Consider the following 6015-nt stretch of genomic DNA (forward strand, 5'->3'; position numbering starts at 1 on the left):
ATTTTGGAGTAATGTTAGTACTGTAATCCATGAGTTATCTCAGGGTAAAAGCTGCGGTCTCAAAGACCTCTGGTGAGTATTCTCTGGGCAGAAAATGAGTTAAGCAAAATTTCTCTTTTTTAGCACAAGATGTACCACAATAACATTACACAGATCCATGACTCATCCTATTTGCATAAGCAGTCCTAAATCAGAAATGTATATTTTCTTATTTTAACCCTAAAATGGAAATATAAACTTCGAATAACAGCATAATAATCGGTTCACTAGCATAATTTCTTATAGGAAACAATTTTTCTAGCATTAGTAAAGGAGAATTTTTTACCCGTCTTCAATCTGAACTTACAGAAGAAAAGTTGCTTTTTCTACCATGAATTCAGGGTCCTCAACAAAGAAATCTATCACAACTGTATTGGAGTAAATTTATCATACCTTGCAGAGTAACAAGATCTGAAGCTATGGAATTAGATACAAGGTGAAAACAAAAAATTACCCTGATGAGGTAGTGTTATGGATTAAATTGTATCTTCCTAAATTGACATGTTGAAGCCCTGATGCCCAACGTGACTACATTAAGGAGGTAATTAAAGTTAAATGAGGTCATATGGGTGGGACCTAATTCAATATGACTGTATCCTCATAAGAAGAGACAATAAATAGGAGTGCAGGTGCACAGAGAAACGGTCATGTGAGGACACAGCAAGAAGTCTGCCATTTGTGAACAAAGAGAGGCCTCTAAAGAAATCAAACCTGCCTATACCTTGATCTTGGACTTTCAGCCTCAAGAATAACAATTAATTTCTGTTGTTTAGCTCACCAAGTCTCAAGTATTCTGTTATGGTAGCCCTAGCAGACTAATACAAGGAGTATGAAAAAAAAAGTTATATTATCTGACTTTTATTCTATATAAGGCAGGAATAATGTTCACACTCTTTTTAGGAAGATTATCCTGTGTCAATTACATAGAAATTGCAATAGAAGAATTTTTCACTCTCAGGGAAATCCACATGGTCCTACTTCAAGAAACTGACTATAAGAATAAATTAAGTGCCTACCTTCCTGTGTTAGATACTTTCCGATGCTGAATGGTCTAGATTAATGAATAGCAGATTCAGAGATATTACTTAAATGTCTGGTAATAATCCTAATGACTAGATATTTTCATTTAAAATATTTAGAGTATTTCTCGTTGTACAGAATAGCATGATTCTGTATCGAGATATCTTATGCAGAGAGAGATATAGCAGAAAAATTATGCATTCACAAGCTTTTCTTTCTCTTGGACACACACAGCATAGGTACCAAATTTATATACCACTACTGACAAAAATGCCTTGTACAGTTGGGCCAATGATGCAACACTGACATTCTGCAGAGCATGGAAAATTAACATCAAGAAAAATTCATTGTGCTAACCCATCAGAAATTTGGACAATAGCTAGAATGCTTTCATTTGGAGATCTTACTTTTACTATATATTGGGCAACTGTTTACCCATGTTTGTACATGCATTTTAATACATGAAATATTACAGCAAGTTTGCTGGCCAAAGGAAATTATCCAGTGAAAGGAAGGAATTTATAATGAAGGGGAAAATAATTGAAATCAAAATAATTTCATAGACAATAGTAATAAAATACACTGTATAATTATATAATAAATGTTAATCAAATAATGATTATACTGTTAACTATCATGTTAAATTACAGGGAGAATGCTGCTGTATACAAGCCATTTCTCAATTATATGAGCAAAGACATTTTACTGACATTTTCAGGGCAGTGAAATCACCTTTTATTCTGAAAACAGTACTTGCTGAAGAGTACATTACTTTTTTTTTGCCTTTCTCAGAGGCCTTAATTGAATAAAGTTATTTTAGATATAGTCTCTTCATTTTTTTCTTAACTTAAATAACCATCTGTCTACTGAATTATAGGAGTGAACTTTTGCAAAGAGATTTGTCAGATTTTCATAAACTCATTCTTGGTATAAGCTTGAATGTGGTTACCAGAGTTGCAGCAAAGAGAAAGAAACCAGAAAAAAAAAATACCTGAAATGAAATAGGTCAATGAAAAGCAGAAATGTTAAACTACTGTCAGAAAAATGAAACTCGAAGGCCAAAGTTATTCCAAAATGTTATTTTTTAAGTACTATAATGCTCGGGTCCCCCAAACCCATTAATTTTAGCTGAGGCCTTTACAAATAAGGCTTTTTCGTTTACGTATGATTTGTACCTGCTGATCCCTTTGGTCATAATGTCAATCTTTCCTGATCTGATGGTATTCATTTCATTTTTCTAGGATCAACTCAATGCTATATTCCTTGTGAAGATATCTTCAAGGTGAATTCTTTGTTTAGTGCTCCTAAATCCCTTTGTACATAGCTCTGATAAAGCATATATTAGACTATTTATTCGACATTAAGTTTCTATGTTTGTCTCACTCTTGATGTTGCTGCATTCCTTGAGACTAAGGTCTGTATCTTATTCATCTGACACAATGCTTGTGTTTTATGAATAAAATATGTGCTGTAAAAAAAGTAATATAAAATAAAAAGTTTCCTATAAATATGAAATAACTAGGAAATACATTCCCAATTATTTTACTTATCTACATTATTAAATTTATTGTAAATTTATAGATTAATTTTAAATTTAATTTAACCAGTGTGAACATAAAGAAACATAACCTCACTTCCAAGATGATGGAAGACAAAAATAAACACAAATGAGATATATAAAAAAATATATGTATAAAATCTTATAAAGGCATTAGAAAATCAGTAAACATAATTTATTCTAATTAAATAAGTTAATTTTGATTTTAGAAAAATATATATCAAAGAAATTTTGAAATAATTTTTAATTTTTCAATTACAGTTGGCATATAATATTATATTAGTTTCAGGTGTACAACACAGTGATTAGACATTATATAACTTACAAATTGATCATCCCAATAAATCTAGTACCCATCTGACACCATACACAGTTATTAAACTATTACTGACTATATTCCCTATGCTGTAACTTACATCCCCATAATAGTTTATAACTACCATTTTCTACTTCTTAATTTCTTCTCTCTTCACCCATCCCCTAAACACCCCCTTAGCACTCATCAATACATTCCCTGTATCTATGAGTTTTTTTTCTGTCTTGTTTGTTTGTTTTTTAGATTCCACAGATAAGTGAAATTATGGTATTTGTCTTTCTCTTTCTTATTTCATTTAGAATATCCTCCAGTTTTAATGATTTTGTTGCAGATGGTAACATTTCATTCTTTTTTATAGCTGAGTAATATTCAATTGTATATATGTACCACTTATTTATCAATTCATCTGTTGATGGACACTCAGGCTGCTTCCTATCTTGGCTATTGAAATAATGCTGCGACAAACCTACAGATGCATATGACTTTTCAAATTAGTATTTTGGTTTTCTTCAGATAAATACTCAGAATTGGAATTTCTCAGTCCTTCTCTGTTTCATCTTAGAGCCTTTGTTTTGAAGTTTGTTTTGTCTGGTATTAGTACTGCTATCCCAGCTTTGTTTGTTTGTTTGTTTCCATTTTCATGGAATATCTTTTCCAATTTTTTACTTTCAGTCTATATGTCTTTCTATTTGTAGGTAGAATATGCAAAGATCTTATTTTCATATGCATTCAGGTACACTACGTCTTTTCATTAGAGAATTTAATCCATTTACATTTAAAGTAATTGTTTATAAATATGCAGCAATTGCCATTTTATTATTCACATTTTTGATATTTCTTTTTCTTCTGCTTAAAGAAGTCCCTCCAACATTTCTTATAATACTAGTTAGGTGATGATGAACTCTAGTTTTTCCTTCCTAGGAAGTTCTTAGTCTTTTGATAGCCTTGTTGGTTAGTGTAATCCTGGCTGTAGGTCCTTACTTTATATCACTTCGAATATTTCATGCCAAACCTTTCTATCCTGCAAAATTTCTATTGAGAAATCAGCTGATAGTCTAATGGTAGCTCCTTATATGTGACTGCTTTTCTCTCACTGATTTTAAAATCTTTGCCTTTAACTCTTGACATTTTAATTATGATGTGTCTTGGTGTGTGCCTCTTTGGGTTCATCTTATTTGGGACTGTGTCTCCTAGGATTGCACGTCTATTTCCTTCACCAGGTTAGGGAAGGTTCCACCATTATTTCTTTAAATAGGTTTTCAATTCCTTGTTCTTTATCTTCTTCTGCTACCCCTATCATATGGTATTGGTATTCTTGAAGCTATCCTAGAGACCCCTTGAACTATTCTCATTTTTTTTGGATTTTTTTCGTTTTGCTATTCTGATTAGGTGCTTTCTGTTACCTTTTCTTCAAATTAACTGATTCAGTCCTCTGCTTCATCTAATCTACTTTGAATTTCCTTTAATATATTCTTCATTTTATTTATTATTTCTGACTGGTTCTTTATGTTTCTATCTCCATTTTTATGTTTCCTATCTTTTTGTTGAAGTTCTCACTGAGATTATTGAGCATTCTTATAACCAGTGTTTTAAACTCTGCATCTGGTAGATTTCTTGTCTCCAATTTGTTTAGTGCTTTTTTGGAGTTTTGTTCTATTCTTTCATTTGGGACATGTTTGTCTCCTCATTTGGCTGCCTCCCTGTGTTTGTTCTATGTATTAGCTAGAGCAACTTATGTCTTCCAGTTTTGGTAGAGTGGCTTTATGTAGTAGGTGTCTTGTGGGGACCAGAGGCACAGTCTCCCTGAACTGGGTGCTCTGGGTATCTCGTGTGTGTCCTCCTGATGTAGTTGAGCCTTGATTACTGTTAGCACATCAATGGGAGGGATTGCCCCTCAGGCTGATAGGTTGTGAGGACTGGTCATGACTACAGTGGAGGAGCTGTTGTGTAAGGGCCAACCCTATGGAGCAGGATTCACTTTAGCAGGGCTCTGGTTCCTGCCCAGTCTGCCATTTGGGTGAGTCATTTGTGGAGGTGGTTGGGTAGTGCTATAATGTGGTCTGAAGCTGGAGACCAGTTGTGTTGGTTCCGGGGACTCTCAGATGGGCTCTATGGTAGGCCAAGGTCAGCTGCAGCCTATGCCCTGCCTGTAGCCACTTGATATGAGCTACAAAGTGATCTGCATATGGTTGCCACTTGTGCTGGCTTAGAGGTGCTGCCTAGGAGAGGCTAAGCTGCAAACCAAGGCTGGCTGGTGCTAGTGTTAGGCTTGAGGCTCCTCGGTAAGAGGCACAGGGAATGCCTAGGCCAGATGCTGCTTGTTTGTGGTTTGTGAACCTTTGAGAGATTTTAGGAAAGTGTGTACAATCAATCAATGTAGGCCATTCATATGGAAAAGCCACTAGAGGTGGCTTGGATGAGCCCACAAGTTGGATGAGGCAGGGTCTCAGGGAATCACTGGGGCATGATAAATGGTGTTAGCCAGTTTAATGAAGATTCAGATATGGAGAGCCACCAGTTTCAGAACACTGAGTGGGGCAAGAGCTCAACAAAGAAATAATGAACTCTGCCAGCATTTCTGTCTGGGAGTAAGCTGCCTCTCTAGCCCTTACCCTGAATCTAGACAACTCAACTCCTCCCCATACATCCCTGGTACCTTTCATGCTGCTATATTAGTGCTGAGCTCAGTGTGACTGAGTCCATTGGCAAGTAAGTTCATGGGCAGGCCCTTTAAGAGGAGCTCCTAGGACTCCGGCTGTTCTCTGTCTCATTCAGCCACAATCTCAGCTGGTTTTCACAGGCAGAAGTCATTGAAACTTCTCTTCCCAGCATTAGAACCCTTGTTTGGGAGCCTGCTGTGGGGATGGGACCCCTTGCTCCTCCAGAGGGACCTCTACAGCCTAGATATCCCTCTTGATGCTCAACTATCACACATGTGTGTGGGGCTAGCCCGTTCCATGTCTCTGTCCCTCCTACCAGTCTCAAGGTAGCTTCTGTATATTTTTAGTTATAGGATTTCTGTTCAGCTAGACTTCAGATGGTTCCCATTGATGGTTGTTCTATAGTTTAGTTATAATTTTGA

Source organism: Rousettus aegyptiacus, unplaced genomic scaffold (assembly GCF_014176215.1).
Source record: "Rousettus aegyptiacus isolate mRouAeg1 unplaced genomic scaffold, mRouAeg1.p scaffold_m13_p_3, whole genome shotgun sequence".
Classification (NCBI taxonomy): domain Eukaryota; kingdom Metazoa; phylum Chordata; class Mammalia; order Chiroptera; family Pteropodidae; genus Rousettus; species Rousettus aegyptiacus.